This window comes from Carcharhinus amblyrhynchos, chromosome 3 (assembly GCF_965287045.1).
Source record: "Carcharhinus amblyrhynchos chromosome 3, sCarAmb.v2.hapA, whole genome shotgun sequence".
Taxonomy (NCBI): domain Eukaryota; kingdom Metazoa; phylum Chordata; class Chondrichthyes; order Carcharhiniformes; family Carcharhinidae; genus Carcharhinus; species Carcharhinus amblyrhynchos.
The window spans coordinates 7,037,035-7,050,273 of record NC_137326.1 but is presented as its reverse complement, the minus strand read 5'-3'; the positions used below and the strand labels follow the sequence as shown (position 1 = coordinate 7,050,273).

The following is a 13,239-nucleotide window of genomic DNA, read 5'->3' as shown; positions in this document are numbered from 1 at the left end:
ACATTTGTGCACCCAAAAGGGTTTGCAGAAGATCGGAACTCTCTTCCGCAAGAGACAATCAATAGCAGCTCCGTTGCTAAACTGACAACTGGGACTGGTGGAATTTCCCCGAGGGATATGGGGAAACGGGAGGACGATGGAGTTCGGATCAGTTAAGACCTCATTGAATGGTGGGAGAGGCTCGGTGGGGGCTAAGTGGCCCACTCCCGTTTCTATGAACAACCCAGTGACGTGTGGAATGTGTCTGATTTGCAGGGATACCCAGGAAGAGATGGCGTTCCGGGATCACCAGGTAGACCGGGGAACCCAGGCTCACCTGGACTGCCGGTGAGTAGCTGAGTACTGACACACATAGAAAATAGGAGCAGGAGGAGGCTATTTGGCCCTTCCAGCTTGTTCTGCCATTCATTATGATCTATGCTCGTCTAACTCAGTAGCCTAATCCTGCTTTCTCCCCATAACCTCTGATCCCATTCGCCCCGAGTGCTATATCCAGCTGCCTCTTGAATACATTCAATATTTTGGCATCAACTACTTCCTGCGGTAATGAATGCCACAGACTCACCACTCTCTGGATGGAGAAATGTCTCCTCATCTCCATCCTAAATGGTCTACCCTGAATCCTCAGACTGTGACCCCGCCACCACCAGGAACATCCTCCCTGCAGCTACCCTGCCTCGTCCTGTTAGAATTTTATAAATTTCGATGAGAAACCCCCCCCCTCATTCATCTGAACTCCAGCAAAAACAATCCTAACCTGGTCAATCTGCCTTCCTTATCTGGCCTGGCCTACATGTGGCTTTGGGATGGGCACTAAATGCTGGCCAGCCAGCGACGCCCATGTCCCACGAATGAATATAAACTGGGGTACGGTAACAGAAGGCGAATTGGATTAGTTGCCGGATGAGTGATCTAGAGACCTGACTAATGATCCAGAGACACAGGTTCAACTTTCAAATTCAATTAACTAACTCAATCTGGTACTAAGAGTTAGCCTCAGAAATGGTGACACCTCGAGAAAGATCTGACAAAGACCCTGGTTTTGACTTCACACAAAATTCCTGGGAACACTTAAATCGCAATCATACAGACCCTGCTGGATCCGGATACAAGAGATGGAATTTTCCCAAAATATGCTAAAGTGTCAGGTTCTGACTGAAAACCAGTGGATAGGATTCTCCGACCTTGCTTGTAGGTCAGATTTTCCAGTCCCGCTGCAGTGACTGGTGATTTGGCGTATGATCACATGCACAATCCCCCCTTCACCACCCGCCACACCCCTCCCTTATCCACCACGCCCCCTCAGTGCTCAATGGCATGGGGTACCCCGTAAATTGGTCTCCCTATAGGCCCTGCCCCTTCAGGCCCTGCCCTCTTCAGGGTCTTCCCTCTTTAGGTCCTGCCCCTTTGAGGCAGTCCTCCTTAGCAGTGGGGGTGGTGCCTCAGTTTAGCTGTGCACAAGTTCTATCTTGCATTGATTCTCAAGGATAATGTGCAGATGCCAAGAACAAATAATAAATGTGGATATAGAAATGGTGATGGAAGTTGTGACTGTGCCTCTGTGCAGTTGGGACACACCAATAGCCAGTAAACTGTATTATGTCATCGTGATAAGTAAATACAAGCAAATTTTCATTTGCATTTCACTCAGATAAACATGTTTATTTGAATACTTTCCTCAATCTTATCGAGGTCTATAAAATAATGAGGGGCACACACAAGGTAGATAGTCAATATCTTTTCCCAAAGGTAGGGGAGCCTAAAACTAGGAAGGTTTGAGGTGAGAGGGGAGAGATACAAAAGTGTCCAGACGGGCAATTTTTTCACACAGAGGGTGGTGAGTGTCTGGAACAAGCTGCCAGAGGTAGTATTAGAGGCGGATACAATTTTATCTTCCAAAAAGCATTTAGATAGTTACATGGATACGATGGATATAGAGGGATATGGGCCAAATGCGGGCAATTGGGATTAGTTTAGGGATTAAAAGAAAAGGACAACATGGGCAAGTTGGGCCAAAGGGCCTGTTTCCATGCTGTAAACCCCTATGACTCTCATTAACACTGCAATGAAGTTACTATGGAAATCCCTCAGTCAGAGGGGCAATTTTTTCACATTGTCTAAGCGTGTCGCTCAGTTGTGTTCAAGGAAGGTTAGACAATAAACACCCACATTCCAAACTTCTGAGTGAGTGTCTGGAACGAGCTGCCAGAGGCAGCAGTAGAGGCGGGTCCAATCTTGTCTTTTAAAAAGCATTTAGAGAGTTAAATGGGTAAGATAGAGGGCTATGAGCCAAATGTGGGCAATTAGGACTAGCTTAGTGGTAAAAACTGGGCAACGTGGACAAGTTGGGCTGAAGGGCCTGTGCTGTAAGCCTCTATGACTCCATAACTCACTCTATAATTCTTTTTTAGGGGAGTCAAGGTGTCCCAGGATTGCGAGGTGAACGTGTAAGTATAAATTGAAGCAAAGGATCATTGTGGCCACATCTTTCTTCAGTTTAAGATTTGTCAATAGAGTTTTATCAGCTGAAGTCTCTTATGGCCATTTCTTGTTTGAGTGGGGAGCTGTGGGTAGTGGCTCTGTTAGTCAGTGAATCCTCTCCTGTTGGAGCTGAGCTATGGGCAGCACTGCTGCCTCACAAGCTCCAGGGACCCGGGTTCGATTCCCGGCTTGGGTGACTCCGTGTGGAGTTTGCATGTTCTCCCCGTATCTGCATGGGTTTCCTCGGGGCGCTCCAGTTTCCTCCCAAAGATGTGCTGGTTAGATGAATTGACCATGCTAAATTGCCCCTTTGTGTCCAAAGGTGTGTAGTTTAGGGGAATTAGCCCTGGTAAGTGGGTTATAGGGATAGGGCCTGGATAAGATGTTCTTCAGGAGTGTTGGTGCAGACTCAGTGGACCGAATGGCCTCCTTCTGTACTGTCGATACTGTCTTACCCATGGTAAAATTTGGGGGGTTACAGGGATAGGGTGGGAGAGAGGGCCGAGGCAAGATACTCTGTCAGAGAGTTGGTGCACACTTGATGGGCCGAATGGCCTCCTCTGCACTGTAGGAAATCTATGATTCTAAGAGCAGTAGTAATGGGGCTAGCTGCGCAGGCGTTGGCTGCAGAATTTCCCACATTGCAATCGTGGCGCACCTCACAAAAACACTTCACTGGCTGTGAAGCTTTGGGTTGTCTTGAGGTTGTGAAAGGGCAGGTGTTTAATTCCTCATGCCTCCCCGCAAGCTGGCGAGGATGGTGCCCAAACAGGAGGGAGGATAACCATGGCCATTGATGGTAAAATATCAGCTTCTCGTTTCAGGGAGAACACGGAATACCAGGACATCCTGGTCCGAGAGGTCAAAAAGGAGAAAAGGTCTGTACGCATCTCCTCTTTAACAATGCACAAAGAATATGAATTGTATTTAAGTGTGTGTGCGTTCAAGCTTCTTGTGCCGTATTGATATATCCTGAGGACTTGTTTTCTCTTCAAGGATCGGGCGGAATTCTCTCCCCCAGAGAGTCGAGGCTGGGTCACTAAATTTTCGAATGTTTGATTGACAAGGGATTCGAGGGTCGTTGGGGTGGGGGGGTGGGGTTGGGGTGGGGGGGGGTTGGGTTGGGGGGGGGGGTGGGGGGGGGTTGGGGGGGGGGGGGTGGGGGTGGGGGGGGGTTGGGGGGGGGTGGGTGGGGGTGGGGGGGGGTGGGGGTGGGGGGGGGTTGGGGTGGGGGGGGGTTGGGGTGGGGGGGGGTTGGGGGGGGGGTGGGTGGGGGTGGGGGGGGGTTGGGGGGGGGGGGTTGGGGTGGGGGGGGGTTGGGGGGGGGGTGGGGGGTGGGTGGTGGGGGTGGGTGGGGGTTGGGGGGGGGGTGGGGGTGGGTTGGGGGGGGGTTGGGGGGGGGGTGGGGGGGGGTGGGGGGGGGGTGGGGGGGGGGGGTGGGGGGGGGGGGTGGGGGGGGTGGGGGGGGGGTGGGTCAGACGGAGATGAGACCACAACCAGATCAGCCGTGATCTTATTGAAAAGCCAAGTGGCCTACTCCTGCTCCCAAGTCCCGTGCTCCCATCGCAGTTCCCTGAAAATTGGCAGTAGGAGATACTGGGGGGCCCTGTTCACCGTAGACCGCCATTCCCACGGTGTCCACCAACTCTTGCCAGAGAGCCGGAATGGGATCTGTGCCGGGGAGATCTTAGAATGACCCCCTCATCCCCGCCGGTGACATAATCATATTCACACCCAGCCTGAACCCGATTACCATCAATTTAAATAGATTTAAATATGAGGAAAAACATCACCACCTTGGCGGCTCAGAGGGTGATGGGCCCAATGGCCTCTTCCTGAACTGTAGGGACTCTATGATTCTGCTTATTTATTTATCTCGTTTTCCCTTGAATGTGGCATTTCTCTCAACTGGTAGCGAGTTCCAAAACCTCACCACTCTCTGGCTTAAAGACATTTATTCCGAGTTCCCTGTTAGATTTATTAGTGTCTATCTTGTATTCATATTGTGATTTTCTCCATATCTATCCTTGCAAACTCTTAATTTGTGGCACCAATTAGCACAGATGCCAGAAATTAAAGGTATGAAGAGAGATTGATGAAGATACTCAGAAGGTCTGTCTGGAGGGAGAAACAGAGGAGATGGGGCTGATTTTTTACCTGACTCCGTGGTTGAGGAATTGGCCATGTTGGCTGGAATTCTCTGGCTGTTCACGTCGGTGAAACTCTCCAGTCGCGCTGGCCGTGCACCCCCACCCTTGGGATTCCTGCCAATGTGGGGGTGACGCTAATGGCAATTCCAAAACAACACATGTCCTTCCTCTGGCTGGAGGCCAGAGAATCTCACCACTAATCTCTCATGTTCCCACCTCAAGATCCCCCCCCCTCGAGAGAGCGTAAGGTTCAGATTATGGCACTCTTGCCATCTCTTCGTTGTCAGGTGTTGTGGGATGTCCTGTGGATGGGTGGGGGGGCGCTACATCAGTGCAGATTCTTTGCTCCTATCATTTGTGCATTTCTTCCTCTTACAGGGTGAACCTGGCTTTGTAACCGGAGGTGGTGGTTATCCTGGCAGGAAGGGCGACCCGGGTAATCCTGTAAGTACACTCTCTCACTGCTCAGACTCAGTTACACAGAATGCCTGGCACAGAGACAGGCCGTTCAGCCCAACAGGCCGGTGCTGGTGTTTATGCCCCACGCAAGTCGCCTCCTCTTATCCCAGCAACAAGTCCTTCCATTTCCAGGGTAAGCATGGCACGGTAGCACAGTGGTTAGCGCAGTTGCTTCGCAGCTCCAGGGTCCTGGGTTCGATTCCCGGCTCGGGTCACTGTGTGGAGTTTGCACATTCTCCTCGTGTCTGCGTGGGTTTCCTCCGGGTGCTCCAGTTTCCTCCCACAGTCCAAAGATGTGCGGGTTACGTTGATTGGCCGTGCTTAAAATTGCCCCTTAGTGTCCAGGGATGTGTAGGTTGGAGGAATTAGAGGGTAAAATATGTAGAGATTTATCCTGAATTCCCTATTAGATTTATTAGTGTCTATTTGTATTCATGTTGTGATTTTCTCCATATCTATCCTGGCAAACTCTTAAAGCCCTCTATCAGGTCACACTCAGACCTCTCTCTCGTCGAGAGAGATGTGTAATTTCTTCGTGATGCACAGCCTGAGTTCAATTTTCACTTGAGCAGTGGGCGGTGGTGTAGAATATAAAGAGGTTCAGCACAGAAAGAGGCCATTTGGCCCATCGAGTCTGTGCCAGCTCCATTGACGAGCAGTCTGATCCATCTCATTCTGACTGTTCAGCGAATGTACATTCCCCACAGGAGTGAGAAAACTTGAGGAACCTTTTGGAAATTGTAACCTTAGTATTGATAGAATCCCTACGGTGCAGACGGAGGCCATTCAGCCCATCAAGTCTGCATCAACTCTCTGAAAGAGCACCTTACCCATGCGCTAACTCACACAATTTTACCATGTCTAATATACAATTTCTCAAACATGTGGCTTTACTTAGAATTATAGACTCATACAGTGCAGAAGGGGCCATTCGGCCCATCAAGTCTGCACCGATCACAATCCCACCCAGGCCCTATCCCCAAAACCCCATGTATTTGGCCTAGCTAGTCCCCCTGACACTAAGGGGAAATGTGGCATGGCCAGTCCACCTAATCTTTGAACTGTGGGGAGGAAACCGGAGCACCCGGAGGAAACCCATGCGGACACGGGGAGAACGTGCAAACTCCACACACTGTCCCGAGGCTGGAATTGAACCCTGGTCTCTGGCACTGGGAGGCAGCAGTGGTCACCACTGTGCCATCCTGCACAATTTGGTGGGATGGTTGGACAAGTAGCAGATGAAATTTCACGCAGAGATGCGTGAAGTGATTCATTTTGGTCGGAAGAATTGAGAGAGACAATATAAAGTGAAGGGTACAATTCTAAAGTGGATGTAGGAGCAGAGAGACCTTGGTGTCTATGTGCATAGACCACTGATGGTGACAGGACAGGTTGAGATATAGTCAATAAAGAATATTACATGCTGGGCTTTATTATTAGAGGCATAGAGTCCAAAATGATGACAAAGCAGTGTCATCACCGGACTTGTAACCAGAGATCCAGGGGACTGGTTTGGGGACCTAGGTTTGGATCCCACCACAGCATGTGGGGAGGTGATGACCTAGTGCACTATCAGTAGACCATTAATCCAGGAATTCAGCTAATGTTCTGAGGCAAGGAAAAAAAAAGCTGGAAAATCTCAACAGGCCCCTGTGGAGAGAGAATAGAGCTGACGGTTCGAGCCTGGATGAACCTTTGTCAGAGCTGATGAACTGATTAATGTCCTGGGGACTCGGGTTCGAATCCTGCCACAGCAGATGGTGGACAGTAGATTTCCTTCCCTAAAGGACGTTAGTGAACCAAGTGGGTTTTTCCAACAAGCGACAATGGTTTCATAGATTCTTAATTCCAGGTTTTTTTTATTGAATTCAAATTCCACCATCAGTCGTGGCGGGATTCGAATCCAGGTCCCCTAGTTGCATTCCTAGATTAATAGTCTAGTGATAATACTACTAGGCCAATGCCTCCTTTTAATCTTGTTGCTCCTGTCGAGGGCCTTGGGACATTTTTAGCCAAGTAAAGGGGCTATAAAAATGCAGTAAATTATTATCTGACGCAGTCTGCGAATGGTAGCTAGAAATGGTCAGTGGTTAACACCTCTTTCGATACTCTATTGCAGGGTATTCCTGGGCCACCTGGTCTCCCTGGACTGAGGGGCGAATTTGGACCTCGTGGCCAAATAGGACCACAAGGTCCCATTGGTCCTCCAGGCCCCCCTGGGAGGTCTATCAAGGTACGTTGTGATCTCATCCAAACAGAATGACTTTGCGTGAACAATCAAATGAAAAGCAAGTGCGAAATACCCACCCCATCCCTTTAAGTTGCTTGGAAGCTCCTCTGTTGTGCTTGATGTTTGTCGTTGACCTAAAGCTGAATCTCTCGGAGGTGATGTTCGGTACGAATGCTGTTTGGTGTCAGCTGTGTCTCCATGGGGAACGCTCCGACTCAGAGGGTCATAGGTTCAAGTCCTACTCCTGAGCCCTCAGCACGAAATGTAGGCCAACACTCCATAGGCAGTACTGAGGCAGTGCCTCACTGCCGGAGGTGCTGTCTTTTGATGGGACTTTCAAACTGAGATCCTGTCCGCCTCCTCAGGTGGCTGTAAAAGATCTGATGATGTTATTTGTGGGGGGATTGAAGAAGTTTTTCTGTGGTCGAATGGTCTGCTCCCCATCTAAATTTTACATACTTCCATCTGCCGCCCTCCCATATGGAAACTACTCTTCCAGTTGTGCTCAAAACTGCAATGCGCGAATGCTGGTATAACTACAGACCAGGGCAAGGAACAGGAGTAGTCCACTCAGCCCTTGAGGCCTGTCCTGCCATTTAATAAGATCCTGGCTGATCTAACATGCACTAAGTCCACTTTCCTGCTTTTTCACAGTGTCCCTTAATTCCCCGACTGATTAAAATTCTATCCATCTCAATCTTGAAAATGTTCTAAAATGTTCCACAGTTTCCTGGGCAAAGAATTCCAATGATTCACAGAGAAGAAATTATTCCTCAAATCCGTCTTAAATGAGCTCCCTGTTATTCTGTGACGCTGCCCTCTGGTCCCACACTCTCCCATGAGAATCTCTTCCCTAAGAACCTTCTACGCTTCAATCATATCACCTCATTCTTCTAAACTCCAAGGAGTACAGACCCAACCTGTTTAGCCTTTCCTCACGTGGCAGTTCCTCCACACCCAGGATCATCCTAGTAAACCTCCTCTGTACTGCCTCCAATGTTGACATATCTTTCCTTATATAAAGGGACTAAAACTGTACACAGTATTCGAAATGTGGCCTCACTCGTAACTTGTACAGTTGCAGCAACTCAACATTTGTACTCCAGCTCCCTTGAAATAAGAGCCAGCACCCTATTTGCCTTTCCAATTACCTTCTGCCCCTCTATGCTGGCTTTCTGGGGCCCATGAACAAGGCCTCCCCAATTTCCTTTGTACTCCAGCTTTCTGCAGTCTCTCTCCATTTAAATAATAATCCACATTCCCATTCTTTCTTCCAAAATGAAGAATCTCACATTTTCCCACATTGAATTCCGTTTGCCAATTCTCGACCCACTCACTTAACCTGTCGCTATTTCTCTGCCTGTACCTATCTCTTCTTCCAGCCTGCCTTCACTCCCACCTTTGTATCATCTAAAAATTTGGCCACAGTTCCTTCTTCCAAATCATGAACCTGTATTGTGAAGAGCAGGGGGTCCCAGCACTGATCCCTGCGGCACTACATTGGTTACTGCTCTCCAACCTGAGGAACATCCCTTGCTTACAAGAGTAAACCAATCTGAGCCTGTCTCAACATCGCTCTCGCTCTCAGTTGTATCATCTCTTGTCAATTTGGCGAGAGGTTATTGGCCCAAAAACTCAGTTGGAAGGCTACAGAATAATCAACTTAAACTTGCGAGTTCAATATTGCTTTTAATTATGTACTTGTATTTTGATAAGAGTCAATATTGACTGTGTTCAGTACCAGAATTATTTGAAGATTGTTCAGTGTTCAATTTTGTCTGATGGCATTGCAAAATGGATAGTTTATCCATCTCTGGAGGTGGTTCTTCTCAGGATGTTTTCCTTATTATGTTTCTCATTCTGTTGCAGGGGGAAAAGGGAGAACCAGGTGAGAGAGTAAGTGAATGTTCCATTCGATCATCATCTCAAACTGATTTATTCTCGACTAAAAGTACTGCGGATGCTGGAATCCGAAACAGAAAGCGCTGGAAAATCTCAGCACGTCAGACAGCGTCTGTGAAGGGAGAGTAGAGCCAACGCTTTGAGTCTGGATGAGTTGTCCATTAGGGGTTTGTGGGTTTTAACAGAAAAAGAAAAGACTTAGTTTGCACGTGGAGATTCAAAGTAACATACAGCAGGTTTTATTGAGGAGCTGCTCTTTGCTCTGCACAGATACAAAACTGAAAGTAAAACGGTACCCTCAGCACACACGCTAATGACATCACCATCATATCATGTGGTCAGCTCTTAAAGAAACCTTGCAATTCCGCAGGTCATCCAGACTCGAAACGTTGGCTCTATCCTCTCTCCAAAGATGCTGACAGACCTGCTGTGATTTTCCAGCATTTTCTGATTTATTTTAGAGGTTGATTTCCTTTTATAAGTTTAAATTTATTTATTAGTGTCACAAGTAGGCTTACATTAACACTGCAATGAAGTTCCTGTGAAAATCCCCTAGTCACCACACTCTGGCGCCTGTTCGGGTAGACTGAGGGGGAATTTGGCATGGCCAGTGCACCCTAACCAGCACGTCTTTTGGGCTGTGGGAGGAAACCGGGGCACCCGGAGGAAACCCACGTAGACACGAGGAGAATGTGCAGATTCTGCACAGACAGTGACTCAAGACAGGAATTGAGCCTGGGTCCCTGGCGCTGCGAGGCAGCAGTGCTAACCACTGCGCCACCATGCTGTGTTATTTTGCTTACTCTTTCTGCCCCTTTCTCTCCAAGGATGTGACTCTGCTCCTTCCACTTGTCCTTTACGTGGGAACCCGATTCTTTAGTGCTTTCTGTTAGGGCAGTCTCCCTGCCCATGTCTGGTCCAGTCCAGCCCTTTATTGTTGGGCACCAGGGCACCTACCCCATGTCCTGTATAGGCTGGTCTTGTGACACATACCATTGGCCTCGGATGGTGCTTTCAGATAATGCCCATCATTTCTCCCCTTCTCCCGAGATGATGAGGTCAGTTATACACTCATGGCCCCAAAACATGAATGTTACCATCTTAAATATCCCACACTGAATACTTTTTTCATATATTCATTTGTAGGACCTAGATGTCGCTGGCTGGCCAGCATTTATTGCCCATCCCTAGTTGCCCTTGAACTAAATGGCTCGCCCGGCCATTTTCAGAGGGCATTTGAGAGTCAACCTCATTGCTGTGGCTCTGGAGTCACATGTAGGCCTGACCGGGGTAAGGACAGCAGATTTCCGTCCATAAAAGGACATTATTGAACCAGCTGAGTTTTTCCTACAAACGACAATGATTTCACGTCACCAGTCGATTCTTAATTCCAGATATTTTTTATTGAATTCAAATTCTACCATCTGCCGTGGTGGGATTCGAACCCGGGTGCCCAGAATATTAGCTGGGTTTCTGGATTAATAGTCTAGCGATAATATCAATCGGCCATCGCCTCCCCCCTCAACTGTTTGACTGGACAATGGTGCAGGTCACACGGATTCCTGTTTCTCCAATTGGTCAAATATCCTATCCCTGTATCTGAGCCACTTATGGTGACCTGTCTATGGTTGTGCCTGGTGGGTTTCTCTTTTCTCGTCCCAATGACTCCCGGTGATCCCTGTTGCCCTGTTCAGTTGGGTTTCTTTACTGCATCATGCTATGTGTGTTTCAGACCCCGTTCATTGTCCAGTGTGGTTGAGCCCTCGGCCTTCCTGGTACGCAGTTTGGCGGGATCCTGGGCATGCATATTTCCCTCCCTGTTTGCCTCACAGCCTTACATATAACTCCATCGCTGAGCATGTACCCGGAACTGAAAGCTAGTCTTGGTAACGGTAACTATGACAACTACTATCAGCTGTTGTAAAAAACCCATTTGGTTTGCGAATGTCCTTCAGGAAAAGAAATCTGCCATCCTTACCCGGTCTGGCCTACATGTGACTCCAGACCCACAACAATGCGGTCACTCAGTTCAAGGGGCAATTAGGGATGGGCAATAAATGCTGGCCTTGCCAGCAACACACATGTCCCGTGAAAGCATTTTAAAAAATCCAACATTTGCATCCAAAATATGCAATGGATTCACATCAGCATCATTTCTCACTATTTGATGGCATGTTGTTAAGTTTCAAGAGGTAAAGCATAACTAGTTCTCCTGTGAATTATTAATATTAGGAAGTATGTTCCTGCATCTTATTTAAGAAGCACTCTTAAATCCACAAACTCTATTATCTAGAAAGACAAGGGCAGCAGACAGATAGGAACTCCGCCACCTCCAAATTAGCCTCCAAGCCACACACCATCCTGACTTGGAAATATATCAGTGTTCCTTCACTGTTACTGGGTCAAAATCCTGGAACTCTTTTCCCAAACGGGATATACCGACTGCAATATCCTAACTGTGCCACGGTTGTGGGTTTGGAACGGAAAGAGACTTGGTTTACACATGTCGATTCAAAGTAACATACAACAGGTTTTATTGAGGAGCTGCTCTTTGCTCAGCACAGACACAAAACTGAAGGTAAAGCAGCAGCCTGGGCACACACCCTAATGACACCGCCGTCATATCATGTGACTAGCTCTTAAAGCATCCTTTTTAAATATATAACATTGACACCGTGTGGACTGCAGCGATTCAAGAGGGCAGCTCACCACCACCTTCTCAAGGGCAGTTTGGGATGGGAAATAAATTGCCAGTGACACACCACACAAAAACAACAACAAAAAAAAATAGAATTTCCAATCCTGTTCTAATTAAGATCACACAGAAAAACAAAGATTTTTCAATGTGCTTATTTTGATTTGATTTATCATTGTTACATGTATTAGTATACAGTGAAAAGCATTGTTCCTTGCACGCTATATAGACAGAGCATACTGTTCATAGAGAAGGAAAGGAGAGAGTGCAGAATGTAGTGTTACAGTCATGGCTGGGGTGTAGAGAAAGATCAACTTAGTGCGAGGTAGATCCATTCAAAAGTCTGACAGAAGCAGGGAAGAAGCTGTTCTTGGGTTGGTTGACCTCAGACTTTTGTATCTTTTCCCCGACGGGAGAAGGTGGAAGAGAGAAACCAAAAGAGAAAATGCTGGAAAATCTCAGCAGGTCTGGCAGCATCTCTAAGGAGAGAAAAGAACTGACGTTTCGAGTCTAGAAGACCCTTTGTCAATGCTGGAATTCGTTGAGGTGGGGGTATTTAGCTGAGTCCTTAGCTGAAAACAGCACACTCAGCTTCAGAAAAGGAAAGGTGTCAGGGTATGGTGAAGATACATGGAAGGCTAGGTGGAAGAGAGAATGTCCGGGGTGCGTCGGATCCGTGATCACGCTGGCTGCTTTACCAAGGCAGTGGGAAGTGTGGACATAGTCAATGGATGTGAGCCTGGTTTGCGTGAACTTAATGGAGAAACTTAACGGATTGATGATTTAAACTTTACCCGCAGGGTGTGGTAACCCCGGAAGATGGAGCTGGTCAGAAAGGAGACCCTGGTCGGCAGGTGAGTATTTAGGAATTAGGAGCGGCACCCAAAATAATGAACTTGCATGGCTGAGTGATGATACCAGGCAGAACTAACAATGCATTGCATTTCCAGGGTATTCCTGGTGAACCTGGTAGCCCAGGACCGAGAGGACCCCCTGGTCCATCGGGACAGAAAGGTGACAAGGTAAATATGGATTATTTCCATTCCTGTTTTAAAGATCAATAGGGTCATAGAGGTTTACAGCATGGAAACAGGCCCTTCGGCCCAACTTACCCATGCCGTCAATTTTTACCCACTAAGCTCTTCCCAGTTGTCCGCATTTGGCCCACATCCCTCTATACCCACCTTACCCCCATGTAACTGTCTAAATGCTTTTTAAAAGACAAAATTGTACCTCCCTCGACTATTACCTCTGGCGGCTCATTCCAGACACTCACCACCCTCTGTGTGAAAAAATTGCCCCTCTGGACCCTTTTGTATCTC

The 13,239-nt window shown here is 47.9% G+C and overlaps 2 long non-coding RNA genes across 2 annotated transcripts; both read left to right on the top strand.

Moving 5' to 3' along the window:
* Positions 1-2,410: 2,410 nt before the first annotated feature.
* On the top strand, positions 2,411-5,063 carry LOC145341316 (uncharacterized). The gene is made up of 3 exons (XR_013886355.1): positions 2,411-2,447; positions 3,306-3,359; positions 5,010-5,063. It is a non-coding gene; the product is annotated as an uncharacterized LOC145341316 (long non-coding RNA).
* A 2,173-nt stretch (positions 5,064-7,236) lies between these two features.
* LOC145341315 (uncharacterized) lies at positions 7,237-12,772 on the top strand. The gene is made up of 3 exons (XR_013886354.1): positions 7,237-7,323; positions 9,190-9,216; positions 12,718-12,772. It is a non-coding gene; the product is annotated as an uncharacterized LOC145341315 (long non-coding RNA).
* Positions 12,773-13,239: the final 467 nt, after the last annotated feature.